The sequence below is a fragment of the Carassius carassius genome, chromosome 8 (assembly GCF_963082965.1).
Source record: "Carassius carassius chromosome 8, fCarCar2.1, whole genome shotgun sequence".
In the NCBI taxonomy this organism is placed as follows: Eukaryota; Metazoa; Chordata; class Actinopteri; order Cypriniformes; family Cyprinidae; genus Carassius; species Carassius carassius.
In genome coordinates this window covers 34,532,918-34,547,484 of record NC_081762.1, presented here as the reverse complement: position 1 = coordinate 34,547,484, position 14,567 = coordinate 34,532,918, and the positions used below count along the sequence as shown (strand labels likewise).

The 14,567-nt window shown below is 46.9% G+C and overlaps 4 non-coding genes across 4 annotated transcripts; all 4 read right to left on the bottom strand.

Annotated features, from left to right (window-relative positions):
- Positions 1-835: 835 nt before the first annotated feature.
- Positions 836-951, bottom strand: LOC132145764 (U5 spliceosomal RNA). Its single transcript, XR_009434531.1, has one exon. It is a non-coding gene; the product is annotated as a U5 spliceosomal RNA (small nuclear RNA).
- Positions 952-1,463: 512 nt separating this feature from the next.
- On the bottom strand, positions 1,464-1,537 carry trnai-aau (transfer RNA isoleucine (anticodon AAU)). The gene has a single exon. It is a non-coding gene; the product is annotated as a tRNA-Ile (tRNA).
- Positions 1,538-13,369: 11,832 nt separating this feature from the next.
- Positions 13,370-13,442, bottom strand: trnaf-gaa (transfer RNA phenylalanine (anticodon GAA)). Its single transcript has one exon. It is a non-coding gene; the product is annotated as a tRNA-Phe (tRNA).
- A 101-nt stretch (positions 13,443-13,543) lies between these two features.
- trnai-aau (transfer RNA isoleucine (anticodon AAU)) lies at positions 13,544-13,617 on the bottom strand. The gene has a single exon. It is a non-coding gene; the product is annotated as a tRNA-Ile (tRNA).
- Between the last annotated feature and the right edge of the window lie 950 nt (positions 13,618-14,567).

Genomic DNA, 14,567 nt, shown 5'->3' with positions numbered 1-14,567 from the left:
TCAATCCTCTTCACCCCGGAATCAAGCAGTGTGTTAGTAGAGGTATTGACTTGCAGTAGCTTGTTGAGTTTGGACTCGAGACCATCAAACCTGGCATTGTAGTCGAGGCCAGTTGCTTCCACTGCTGCTCCCGCACCTGCCATTTTCTGTCGTTGTTGCTTCGTGTGCGGTCTCCCTTTCGTACGCAGTCAATCCGGAATTTGACGGTGCTAAGGCTGTGTTAGCGTCAGAAAAAGCCATGCATTGTTCAGTTATGTCGGTGCAGTAGCGTCGGTTGGGGGAGAAACAGCAGCATGCACAGCTCCTCGTTAGTATAGTGGACAGTATCTCCGCCTGTCACGAGGAAGCCCGGGATTCAATTCCCCGACGGGGAGAGCTAGCTCTTTTTGGCTTCCGAACGATCCATCTAAAAAAGTTTTGGGAGGAGCCACAGGTCACAGAAGGAGTTCTGCTTCGACATCAGCCCGAGCCAAAGGACATGCGTTGGCCGGGAATTGAACCCAGGTCAAGTGCTTGGAAGGCAGCTATGCTTACCACTATACCACCAACACAGTCAGCAGTCAGCCACTTGCGCCATCGCTCGAAGTGCACGAGTCGCCGATAGGGCTAGAGGAGCTGATGAGATCTTTGTTTGGACCCATCACTAAAGGGAGCCTTCCAGAGTTTGCATCCCATCACGTACAAGAAAGTGCTGCCTTCCCATGCCAGCTAAATAAACACTAAGTGCTGACAGCGCAAACGCAGAGAGTGCAAATACAGACGATGACCAGTGGCACGCCCTCCTGCAGCATGTTGGCGGACGGCCGAATTGATTCTGCTCTTGACATTTCGATGTAGCTCTGCTGTGAGCAGAGCACCCAAAAATACAGGTCACTCACAAAAGTTCCCCTCCACGGAAATCTTTAGTAAAAGGCGAAAGATTTATGCGACAATGAAGAGAAACTCGAGCTGTGTCTACGACCCCTCGGGCCTGTGCGCTGCCTCTCGTAAACCACTACGCTCGCCAAGGGTCATCAAGGGTGACGACGCCTGCCCACATGCGTTTCGTCACCCCCCCCACTCCAAAAGGGAGGAGTAAAACTCACAAAAGTCCCATCGGTCCACCAATAACCACAAGCCCAATCAAGGCAATCTCTTTCTCATGCCTCCATCTGAAAAGTTGGAGAAAATCTTATATGAATAAAAGAGTCTTTTAAAGAAATCCCTTATACCGAGGTCACCGATGCGCCAAAAAGTATTTCAGACATGGTCCTGCCTCAAAAAAGGGAAAAGAGTGGGAGATGTTGCCGAATCCCGGGATCAAACCACGGACCTTTAGATCTTCAGTCTAACGCTCTCCCAACTGAGCTATTTCGGCTACAACAAACCTCTGCTTAGCAAGCAGGGATTTCAGTGAGATCACCCTACTCTTTGTCGGAGCTGAAGAGCACAGCAGAGATGAGCCCCCAGACAATAAAAACAGCTGGCCAGTACGGGGATCGAACCCACGACCTTGGCGTTATTAGCACCACGCTCTAACCAGCTGGGCTAACCGGCCTGGCTTAGCCATCCGTGTCTGCCTGATTAGCAAAAACCTGCGATAATGTTTGTGAATGCAATGAGACAATAAAGCTTCACGTTTTAACCTGAACAAGGGCTCGTCTGGGATTTGAACCCGGGACCTCTCGCACCCAAAGCGAGAATCATACCCCTAGACCAATGAGCCTTCTTCTTCTGGTGAAATTAACCAAAATCCAACATTTTTTCTATGAATATTTTTACATTATTATGGGATATTTGGGGGATCCCTAGAGGGCGAGGGGCTTACCGTATGCGACCAACCACGAGTTCCTGGGTGGTCCGGTTCCTGAGTTATAACGGTTCAAATTCCAAATTTTGGGGGGCTGTAACTCGGACCCCCGGGGTCATAGGGACTTGGGGCTGGTGTCGTCGCAAAGAGGGCCCCCTGGTCTGACTTTGTCCCGATTTTGGTGCAGCTTGGCCCCGTTTTGGCGGAGTTACAGCTTGGCAAAATGTGTGACATTTTGGTTAACATTCACCACGTGGTGAAATTAACCAAAATCCAACATTTTTTCTATGCATATTTCTTCAGTATAATGGGATAAAATTGACAAAAATTGATTCCTCTGAGTGCCCTGCGTACAGTAGAGGTGTTTTCTTTAATAATATGGCACACATTTGAAATAAATAAAGTTAAATACAGTTGCTATTTAATGAACATTGAGACACGCACCACATGTGGTGCACAAGTGTGCCAAAATTCTACGCTCGTTTTTATGCAAATTCTTCAGTATTTTGGGATAAAACTTGCAAAAATGGATTCCTCTGAATGCCCTTTGTACAGTACAAGTATTTTCTCTAGGCCTCATCATAAAAATTTTCTTCCGACTTCCACCCCCCTCGAGCTGCCTTCTCTAGCCGGGGAGGGTGCACCCTGGCCGGCATGGATGAGTAGGTGCGAGGGGGGTGGATGGTACTATTATTTTGCTAATATCTCCGCAAAGCGGTGGACCCCGGGGCTGAAATTCGGGGGATCCCTAGAGGGTCGAGGGGCCTACCGTATGCGACCACCCTCGAGTTCCTGGGTGGTCTGGTTCCTTAGTTATAACGGATATAATTCCACATTTTGGGGGGCCGTAACTCGGACCCCCGGGGTCATAGGGACATGGGCCTGTGTCGTCGGATAGAGGGCCCACTGGTCTGACTTTGTCCCGATTTTGGTGCAGTTTGGCCCCGTTTTGGCGGAGTTACAGCTTGGCAAAATGTGTGACATTCTGGTTAACATTCACCTCATGTGGTGAAATTAACCAAAATCCAACATTTTTTCTATGCATATTTCTACAGTATTATGGCATAAAATTTACAAAAATGGATTCCCCTTAGTGCCCTGAGTACAGTACAAGTGTTTTATCTAGGCCTCATTCTAAAATTTTTCTTCCGACTTCCACCCCCCTCGAGCTGCCTTCTCTAGCCGGTTTCAAATCATCAGCTCATTAGTAGAGACTGCAAGACCTGATTTGGGTGTGTCTAATAAGGGGGACAATAAAAATGTGCAGGGCAGGGGTGCCTCCAGGGCAGGTTTGAAAACCACTGCCCTAAATAGACAGACTGAGCATCGATGCAATGCGGCCACACTCTCTACGTTAGTTAATTTTTTTGGACTAAAAGCTGCCGAAAAGTATTTCAGACATTGTCCTGCGCAAACTGGTTGCAAAATAGGCAGGGCACCAGAAACATCTGAGACACAACAGGGGCAGTGAGTGTGTCAGGAACCAATGGGTGTGGTGCTGTCGGCCTGGGACAAATTGGCCTTAACTGGGTGGACGTGGCTGAATGCTGAGGGTGTACGGCTGATGGCCAGATTGAAGTTGCTGTGGCATATGTACAGGTAGCTGAGGGCCCAATCTTTCTAAACTTGGTCTTTGCTGTCCAGCTGTGTCTGGTGGCATCTGGTAGGTATGCAACTGGTGGCTATATTGTGGAGGCACAACAGGCTGTACTCGTGCTGGAGGCAAAGCATCCAAAGCCACTGGACGTGCCTCTGGAAGGTCCAGCCCTTGCAACAGCAAAGAGACCTCCTGACCCTTTAAACGGTTATTGTGCCACGTCGTAAGAGTCCTCTGATTTACCTCAACTAGCTGAAGGGTTGTGTCACTCATCACCGTTCCATTGCTCAAGATTAGCTGCCGAATTCTTCTGTAATCACGAAGAATGAGATCCCATCTAGACAGAGATTCTGTCCGCTGTTTCTTGGGGCTTCGGTGGATGTTACATAACCTTATGAAAATCATTTCAACAAGGCAACAGCAATTAGGCCACTGTGCTGGAGAGCTGCTAGAACCCAAAACACACCTTTTTGTGCTTTCGACACCAGGAGTGAAGACAGCTTTCTTTTTCGGGGACCTAAAACGTCCTGTAAGTAGCCTGTCTTGATGACGAGCAGCATACACTACCCTGTCTTTATAAAATTTATCCAGGTTCTGCCAAAAACCCACAATGGTCGCAACTTGTTGGTTAGTAAGTGTGAGGCTTGTCTGTGTGCGCAGCTCCACCAGACACTCCACCAACGCATCCACCCGGTCCATTCCAGGAATGCAGTGCTCGTCAACAGCCTGGAAATATATAACTGTTGGTTAGGTATTTACATGCTGTTAAGTAAGTTTACTGCTTAATGGCAAATAACTAAATGAGTCACAATTCGTATAGAAAAGGAAAATTTACCATTGCTGAGGGTGTATCTAAAGGAGCCTGGACACTGAGCAGTGGTGGAGTCTGGACACTGGGCACTGGTGCAGCTACACTGGGCACTGGTGCAGCTGAAGGAGCCTGGACTCTGAGCAGTGGTGAAGCCAGGACACTGGGCACTGGTGCAGCTGAAGAAGCCCGGACTCTGAGCAGTGGTGGAGCCTGGACACTGGGCACTGGTGCAGCTGAAAAAGCCCGGACTCTGAGCAGTGGTGGAGCCTGGACACTGGGCACTGGTGCAGCTGAAGGAGCCCGGACTCTGAGCAGTGGTGGAGCCAGGACACTGGGCACTGGTGCAGCTACACTGGGCACTGGTGCAGCTGAAGGAGCCTGGACACTGGGCACTGGTGCAGCTACACTGGGCACTGGTGCAGCTGAAGGAGCCTGGACACTGGGCACTGGTGCAGCTACACCGGGCACTGGTGCAGCTGAAGGAGCCCGGACACTGGGCACTGGTGGAGTCTGGACACTGGGCACTGGTGCAGCTGAAGGAGCCTGGACACTGGGCACTGGTGGAGTCTGGACACTGGGCACTGGTGCAGCTGAAGGAGCCTGGACACTGGGCACTGGTGGAGTCTGGACACTGGGCACTGGTGCAGCTGAAGGAGCCCGCACTCTGGGCAGTGGTGGAGCCTGGACACTGGGCACTGGTGCAGCTGAAGGAGCCCGGACTCTGAGCAGTGGTGGAGCCAGGACACTGGGCACTGGTGCAGCTACACTGGGCACTGGTGCAGCTGAAGGAGCCTGGACACTGGGCACTGGTGCATCTACACTGGGCACTGGTGCAGCTGAAGGAGCCTGGACACTGGGCACTGGTGCAGCTACACCGGGCACTGGTGCAGCTGAAGGAGCCCGGACACTGGGCACTGGTGGAGTCTGGACACTGGGCACTGGTGCAGCTGAAGGAGCCTGGACACTGGGCACTGGTGGAGTCTGGACACTGGGCACTGGTGCAGCTACACTGGGCACTGGTGCAGCTGAAGGAGCCCGCACTCTGGGCAGTGGTGGAGCCTGGACACTGGGCACTGGTGCAGCTGAAGGAGCCTGGACACTGGGCACTGGTGGAGTCTGGACACTGGGCACTGGTGCAGCTGAAGGAGCCTGGACACTGGGCACTGGTGGAGTCTGGACACTGGGCACTGGTGCAGCTACACTGGGCACTGGTGCAGCTGAAGGAGCCCGCACTCTGGGCAGTGGTGGAGCCTGGACACTGGGCACTGGTGCAGCTGAAGGAGCCTGGACACTGGGCACTGGTGCAGCTACACTGGGCACTGGTGCAGCTGAAGGAGCCTGGACAATGGGCACTGGTGCCGCTACACTGGGCAGTTGTGCAGCTGAAGGAGCCTGGACACTGGGTCATGGTGGAGCCTGGACACTGGGCACTGGTGCAGCTACACTTGGCACTGGTGCAGCTGAAGGAGCCTGGACACTGGGCACTGGTGCAGCTACACTGGGCACTGGTGCAGCTGAAGGAGCCTGGACACTGGGCCATGGTGGAGTCTGGACACTGGGCACTGGTGCAGCTGAAGGAGCCTGGACACTGGGCACTGGTGGAGTCTGGACACTGGGCACAGGTGCAGCTACATTGGGCACTGGTGCAGCTGAAGGAGCCTGGACACTGGGAACTGGTGCAGCTGGTAGAACTGGTGGACCTGAAAGGACTAAGTCATCTGATGCCACAAGATTTGCCACTGTGGCTCCCTCTCCAAAGAAATCAATGAAACCCTCATCCCTTTCCACTTGCTCCTCCACATCTATCTCCTCCAGCAAATGAGAGGTCCTCTCAGAGGTAGGGCACATGTCCTCCAGGGGCTGACTATTCTGCCTCAACAAGTACTGTACTCCAATGAGCTCTCCTGAGGAAATATTTGTAACAGAAAACGTTTTTAATGGAAATTATGCAGAAAGGTTTATTCAGAAATGCAGTAAATATTTTGTTGTCCACTTCTGTATGAACAATATATATCTAATTCAGAGGGTATCATAAAAAGACAGGATTACTCTATATTCTACTATGTATTTTATTTTCTCCCCTGAAACCTAGAACACAGAATAATGTACAAATATTCTGGTAGTATAATTTTTCTCTGATATGTCAAAATTACATTATTACTGTCCAAAAGCAATTGTAATTTTAACAAAAACATGCTACATCATGAGCTGCATTTATCAAAATATTTTTACCTGTGTATACTGCAGGTCGAGTGAAGCTTGGGACCAATTTCCTGCCATACAACTTATTGTAGTTCTCATTGACAGAGTAAACCAGCTCCCCTGTGTAAGAGCGCAGAGTTGAACCTTCATCTGCAACAGCAGCTTCAGCCCGGTCCTGATTCCAGCGTAATAAACCTTCCAGGAGATAAATCTGGAAGTTCAGGCTGTTTGCGCTGTTCCCTAGAAAAAGAAATAGAAAGCCAAATATTGCTTTGAGAAAATGCAAAACAGAAAATTTAATCTGCAAATATCTTGATAAACATGAATTAGTGGCAAAATGTGGTATATTCTGACATGACAAGCCTGGAATAAATCTGCTTAGGTGGCAGTGAAATGATTCCAGGGATGTGGAGCCTCTGGCACAACGATAGGTTTTTAGAACCACCCCACCCTTGTTTGTAGTTCCAGTTTCAGTATAGAGCGGCACATTTGGAGGATCTTGGATACAGGTGACGTGCCGCCTCTGGACATTCCAGATGTGCTGCATTCTCACACTGTCAAGTAGTGGAACACCAAGAGCATCATTCCCCTTGCCACCCATGAGCTCTCTGATGAGCATATCAAGGAGGCGGATAGTGGTTTCTTCTCCTCGTGTTCTCCTCCTGCAGTGCTGGAGCAGCTCAGCTTTAGTTAAATGATGGTCCAGTTCAGCCTCCGTCAGTGTAGGCCAGCCCTGTTGGATGAGTTGCTCCCTTTTGGCCCGTCTCAGCAGAGTGAGATCCCCTGCATCCCACTCAAAAATACAGGATGACAGCCTAGCCATAAAAGTAGGGTACGACTGGTGGGCATCAGTGGTGCACCCTACTGCCAGACGTCGCATAAAATGCCAAATGTCTAGGCGAACGATGACATCGGGCCAGCCGCTGAACCGCCTCTTCAATTTAGTCTCTCCCACTGTCTTGCAACAATCACAGTCCACATAAATGACAGTGGGAGGATCAACACCAGCACTCCGGTATCGCTCCATGAGCCCTGCAGCCATGTGGTCTAACCCAGCCCCTTCATTCGCAGTCAGGACACTCATCAGCACCTGACCTATCTCATTGCCCACTGAGGTAAGCCACTGTGCTGTGCCTTTCACAGGCCCGCTCAACTTCTTGGTGATCTGAAAGAAACAATAAGCATAGCAAATAATACAACAGGCATCCAAATCAGTTACTCTGAAAAAAATATACTCTCGGTCTAAAAATACATTATAGATAAGGGTACAGTCAAGTAAGCAGCTTATCTGACCTTCTTAGTTGAATCCATTTTTAAACGCAGGCGCTGGAGCAGGCGCTGGAGCAGGCGGAGCTGGGCCTGGACCGGATGTCAAAGCACCAGAAGATGAAATCACCATCGACACAGTCATGTCTGGGTTAAGGACTAGTGTGCCTAACAGTGACCCAGGTGCTGAAATGGGCTGCACAACTCCTGCTGCTGTGGGGACGGGTGCGATAGGGCACTCCCTTTTGGCAGCAGTGGGCCGGCGACCCGGTCGCAGAATTGGAGCCTGTCCTTCTCGATTTGGCGGAAGGATAAATTGATGTTTTGGGCCTGATGTTGATGGCACGTCATCCAATTTTTCCCTCGGCAGAGGAAGCTGCATATCAGCCACATCAATTGGGTCAGATGGAGTCAGTCCCTGGGCAAGGACACTCATTTGTTGATTCTTCTGCTGCCGTTGAAACCTGAAAGTAAATTACTTGTAAAATATATATATATATATATATATGTGTGTGTGTGTGTGTGTGTGTGTGTGTGTGTGTGTGTGTGTGTGTGTGTGTACAGAAGTATTCAGTTCCCTGGAACCAAATAATGTGCCTTGCTTACCACTGAATGAGTGTCCTCTGGTTCAGCTCAAACAGCTGGATCATTGTTTCATCCATCAGCCTTCGACTGTTAAGCACCAGGTCTCGGATGTGGTGGTAATCTGAAAGGATTTTAGACCACCTGGGGGTGCAAACTCCAGCCTTCTTGGTCGGTGACTTGTGTAAAGCACACAGCTTCATACAAATGGCCTCAACCAAGCGACTGGTGCTGGGCCACTGTGCTGGACCCCCAGGATGTCCAATCAGACACCGTTTCACACTCTCCACACCCGGTGTGACTCCGGACCGCTTCGGTGCCTTAAAGCGCCCATGTGTCAGCTGAGGCTGATGTCGAGGCTGATAGTTGACCCGCTGTTTATCAACGCCAGGGAGAGCTGTCCACAGCTGGATGGCCTCTGTCACCTGCAGGTCGGTGAGGTAAGGAGCCTCACGAAGACCCACCAGGAAACCAGCCAGATCCTGGACCTTGTCCCACCCAGCGATGCCATCAGGTCCAATGACTGCTCCCTAGGAAATGCAGATTAGTGTTAATATACACTTTCAGTCAAAAGCCTTTGAACAGAAATATTTTTTTACATTTTTTAAAGAATTCTGCTCAACAAGCCTGCATTTATTTTATTCAAATACAACAAAAGCCATTATATTGTGAAATAATTTTACTATTTAAAATAAAAATGCTTTCTATTTGAATATAGTTTAAAGTGTAAGTTATTTCTGTGATGCTCAGCTGTATTTTCAGCATCATTCCTCCAGTCTTCAGTGTCACATGATCTTCAGAAATCATTCAGATATCCTGATTTGTTGTTCTAGAAACCTTTTTTTATTGATATTATTATCAATATTTAGAACAGTTGTGTACATTTTGTTCAAGATTCTTTGATGAATAGAAGGATCCAAGATAAGAGTTTATCTGTAATAAAAAGCTTTTTTAACATTATACACTATACCATCCAAAAGTGTGGAGTCAGACCATTTAAATCATTATATATTTAGTATTAAATTATAGAAATTAATACTTTTATTTAGCAAGGATGCATTAAATAGATGATAAAGACATTTATAATGTTACAATATATACTGAACTTTCTATTCATCAAAGAAACCTAAACAAAAAATCTCTAGGAGCTATTTTTAACCTAATAATAATAATAATAATATAGCACCCGGCACCCGGTTTTTTTAGCAGCAAATTGGAATGATTTCTGAAGAATCGTGTGCCCTGAGTAATGATGCTAAAATTCAGCATTGAAATCACAAGACTGAATTACTTTTTTAAATATATTCAAATGGATAGCAGTTATTTTAAATAGTAAAAATATTTCAAAATATTACTGCTTTTGTTGTATTTTGAATCAAATAAATGCAGGCTTAAAAAAAAACACCTTGCTTGTAGTGTATTTGGAATAAAACGAGACTGAAACAAAATAAAGCCCTTAGAGTGTCTTACCTGAGCCTCGCCGGAGACACTGCTTCCAGTGTCAGATGGCTGTGACAGCACTGAAGAGGCAGGGGCAAGATGCTGTCCCTCTCCTCCAGATGATGTGGACGGCTCAGCCAGTGATGCTGGGGACTGAGGCAGAGGCAAAGATGAGGGGCTGTTTCTGAGATCACGGCAGGGGTCATCCTCATACAGCACTGGAACTGTGATGTCCTCCATGCTCTCTTCCTCAAACCCCTCATCTAGCAGGTCCTGATCATCAACCTGCTCCACCAGCCGGTCTTCCTCCTCTGGGTTCTGGAGCACTGGAGTCAGTGTTTTGCCAGTCTGGCTGTAAAGGTACTCAATTCCCAGCAATTCACCTACATTAATAAAATAATAAAAAAAAGAAAAAAAGTGCTCTTAATAATTTATCAAGTACATTGGAGGCTAAATAGATAACTTAATAGAATATTGCAAAAGAACAAATTAAATTTCTTACCTGTATATGCTCCAGGAGGGAGATAGCGCTCATCCCAGGGCTTCCCAAAGACTGTTCGGCTAAGCCGGTCCACAGCCTCTCTCATGGCACTGCCATATGTCCGAATGGAGGACGCCCGTTTTATGGCATATTCCATTCGGTCATCATTCCAACGCATCAAGCCCTCAAGGAGATAGGCCTGAAAATGCGCATCGCTGGCACTGGTTCCTAAAAGTTAAATAATATTAAAAAATATATAAAAAAGGGTTTTATATGTCACATATGTACAATATATGTACTACACATAAGGTGCTCTGAAGTAACTTGTATACTACATTTAATAGAGTTGTGTAACTAAATTAAAATTGATTGTCACTTATTCCTGTATTACTAGTGACTTGTTAGTCAAGACAGCTTTGTCAATGCTAATGACATTAAAAAGTAATTGTAATGTAGAGTGTGACATTTATTAATGCGGCATTACTTTACAGTGATGGAAGCAGTTACAGTGCTTATATTTTCTACAGAAAATTAATAATCCATATGCATGTAATACCTGGAATAAAACGGTTCAGGTGGAGGTGGAACGACTCCAAGGAGGTAGAGCCACGAGCACACCTCTAGCAGCACAGCTCCACGCTGCCCTTCTTCAGTGTCCCTGTCTTCATGTACAGCGGAAAGTCCTCTGGGTCTTGTATACACTGGACGTGCTTGCGCTGTTCCTTCCATATCTGCTGGATCCGTTCGTGGTCCAGCAGAGGAACTCCCAGGGTGTCCTTCCCATCCGCACTGTCAAACTGATCAATCAGTGACCCAATCAATCTGGCGGTCTCCTCCACCCCCCTGGTCCTCCTCCGGCAGTGCAGTGCCAACTCCCTCCGGGTAATGCGAGCACTGACCGCCTTTTCTGAGATGTGGCCAGTCTTCTTTGACCCACGGACATGAAGCATACGCACAGATAGAGTAAGGAAAAACTGTTCCTCTAATCATTAGAACAATGAATCTCCACCATCCTGTCTGCTCAGGGAGAGCTGAAGAGTGTGTGAGAAGAGCAAACTGTCCTGAAGTTGAGTTTTCTACAAAGGACAGGAATCCCTGACATATAAAATATGTAACGTCAATATGAAGTCTGAAATTTCCTTTTATTTTCAATGCTGTCATCTTAAACCATGATTACACACACACCAGGCTACAAAATATTACATTAAATATATCATACTTCAAATGTTGTCATCTTACCCCAGGGTTACACCAGGTGCTTTTACCTCTTAAAATCTCAGCCATTTTTCTGTGTTTTTAACTTTCTGATCTACCTAAATTAAAATGAGCACTATTCCCACATACTTTGGCCCATATGGATACATTTGGCCTTTTTTTGTTTGTTTTTAGTTAAGACTCTCAATGTTTTTTTTTATAAAAAAAAGTCATTATTATTACATTATTTTAGAAAATATCAATTATTTCTTGGTAAATGCAGTTTTCCATATCTCCACAACAACTTGGTAACGATTTTTACAATTCAAATGTGTGTGTGTGTTATTATGTGTTAATACCAAATATAAATGTAAATAGTTTAATCATTATTTTCATTCATAGGGCACAGAAACCATGATTTCTTAGACAATAAACACATCATTGTTGACAGTAGCATAGCTTAATTAGCTGACGGTCGATAAATTTAACTTATCTGATCATTTATCATGTGAAAAGTTACAGGTTCACAGGTACTGAAGAAAGCATGAACTGTACACGCTAGCTAGCTATACTGACACGATTCATTTTCCAAAAATACACACTGTATATGAACAAATAATGACCAGTTTTCAATTAATAAAGTAATAGCCTTACCTTTAACAAAGATGACAACAACGGCGATTGGTCAAAAGGAGGCCACAGGAGAGAAACGCGATTGATCAAAAGTAAGCCACGGAAGAGAAACGCGATTGTTCAAAAGTAAGCCACAGGCGAAACGCGATTGGTCAAAAGTAAGCCACAGGCGGAACGCGATTGGTCAAAAGTAAGCCACAGGCGAAACGCGATTGGCTCATGTGGGCTTACTTTGGGCTTACTTTGGCTCAGTCGGTGGGAAGCAGTAGGCGCGAGAGGTAGCGTGATCGATGCCCGCATTCTCCGAGTTGGCTCCTGCCCTTTTACTCACACATCCCTAGATCAGTGGTTTTCAATCCTTTCCTGGAGGCATCCCTGCCCTGCACATTTCGCATTTCCCCTCATCTAACAGACCTGTTTCAAATCATCAGCTCATTAGTAGAGACTGCAAGACCTGATTTGGGTGTGTCTAATAAGGGAGACATACAAAATGTTCAGGGCAGGGGTGCCTCCAGGTAAGGTTTGAAAACCATTGCCCTAAAGAGACCGACTGAGCGTTGACGCAATGCTGCCACACTTCCACGTTAGCTTTTTTTGGGCTCACAGTTGCCAAAAAGTATTTCAGACATGGTCCTGTGCAAATTGGTTGCAAAACAGTGCCATTTTACGCACAGTTCCCTAAAGCAGTGGTTTTCAAACCTGTCCTGGAGGCACCCCTGCCCTTCACATTTTGAATGTTTCCCTCATCTAACACACCTGTTTCAAATCATCAGCTCATTAGTAGAGACCGCGAGACCTTATTTGGGTGTGTCTAATAAGGGAGACAATAAAAATGTGCAGGGCAGGGGTGCCTCCAGGACAGGTTTGAGAACCACTGCCCTAAAGAGACAGACTGAGCATCGATGAAATGCGGCCACACTCTCTACGTTAGTTAATTTTTTTGGACTAAAAGGTGCCGAAAAGTATTTCAGACATTGTCCTGCGCAAACTGGTGGGAAAATAGGTCCCACCGAGATTTGAACATGGATCACTTGATTCTGAGTCCAGAGTGCTAACCATTACACCATGGAACCTTAACTGGTACATCTGTTGCTCACAGGGCCACAAACACTGGCACCATCGCCAAACTAGTGCTGTTTTATCTTTTCCTGCGGCAAGAAAGCACACAGGCTCCACTGAGATTCGAACTCAGATAGCTGAATTCAAAGCCCAGAGTGCTGACCATTACACCATGGAACCGAAACTGCTTGATTGGAGGCCAATTTGGAAACAGATAGCTCTCTGGCTGTGGGGAAGCAGTTATACAGAGAGGTTGGAACCCAGTGATTTTTGGTCAATGGCATGCCTCAAAAAAGGGAAAAGTGTGGGAGATGTTGCCAAACCCCGGGATCGAACCAGGGACCTTTAGATCTTCAGTCTAACGCTCTCCCAACTGAGCTATTTCGGCTACAACAAACCTCTGCTTAGCAAGCAGGGATTTCAGTGATATCACTCTTTGTCAGAGCTGAAGAGCAGAGCAGAGATGAGCCCCCAGACAATAAAAACAGCTGGCCAGTACGGGGATCGAACCCACGACCTTGGCGTTATTAGCACCACGCTCTAACCAGCTGAGCTAACCGGCCTGGCTTAGCCGTCAGTGTCTGCCTGATTGAAAAAAACCTGCCATAATGTTTGTGAATGCAATGAGACAATAAAGCTTCACGTTTCAACCCGAATCAGGTGTGCTAACAAAGAGAGACATGCAAAACATGCAGACCTGGGGGGAGCGAGGACTAGAATTGAGAACCGCTTCCTTAGACTTTAAGTCAGTGTGAGCAAAAGAGGTGAGAAGTTGTCTGCATGATCCGAGTGTTCCAAGGTAGCCTACATAATACAAGAATCCATACACATGCATACTGGCGTAACAAGACCGAGAATGTCCTTAAACACAAAAGCTTAATCTCTTTGTTAATTTGACAACATAATCTCGACCAGTGCAAAGGAGCAAGCCCAGAGGACGGACAGCCTCTTTGCATCAAACCCGTCATTCCCAGCTATGCTCGTCATTCTTGAAAGGCCAGGGGAATTAGCTCAAATGGTAGAGCGCTCGCTTAGCATGTGAGAGGTAGCGGGATCGATGCCTGCATTCTCCAAGTTGGCTCCTGCCCTTATACTCACATATCCCTAGATCAGTGGTTTTCAATCCTGTCCTGGAGGCATCCCTGCCCTGCACATTTCGCATTTCCCCTCATCTAACAAACCTGTTTCAAATCATCAGCTCATTAGTAGAGACTGCAAGACCTGATTTGGGTGTGTCTAATAAGGAAAACATACAAAATGTTCAGGGCAGTGGTGCCTCCAGGAAAGGTTTGAAAACCATTGCCCTAAAGAGACCGACTGAGCGTTGACGCAATGCTGCCACACTCCCACGTTAGCTTTTTTTGGGCTCACAGCTGCCAAAAAGTATTTCAGACATGGTCCTGTGCAAATTGGTTGCAAAACAGTGCCATTTTACGCACAGTTCCCTAAAGCAGTGGTTTTCAAACCTGTCCTGGAGGCACCCCTGCCCTTCACATTTTGAATGTTTCCCTCA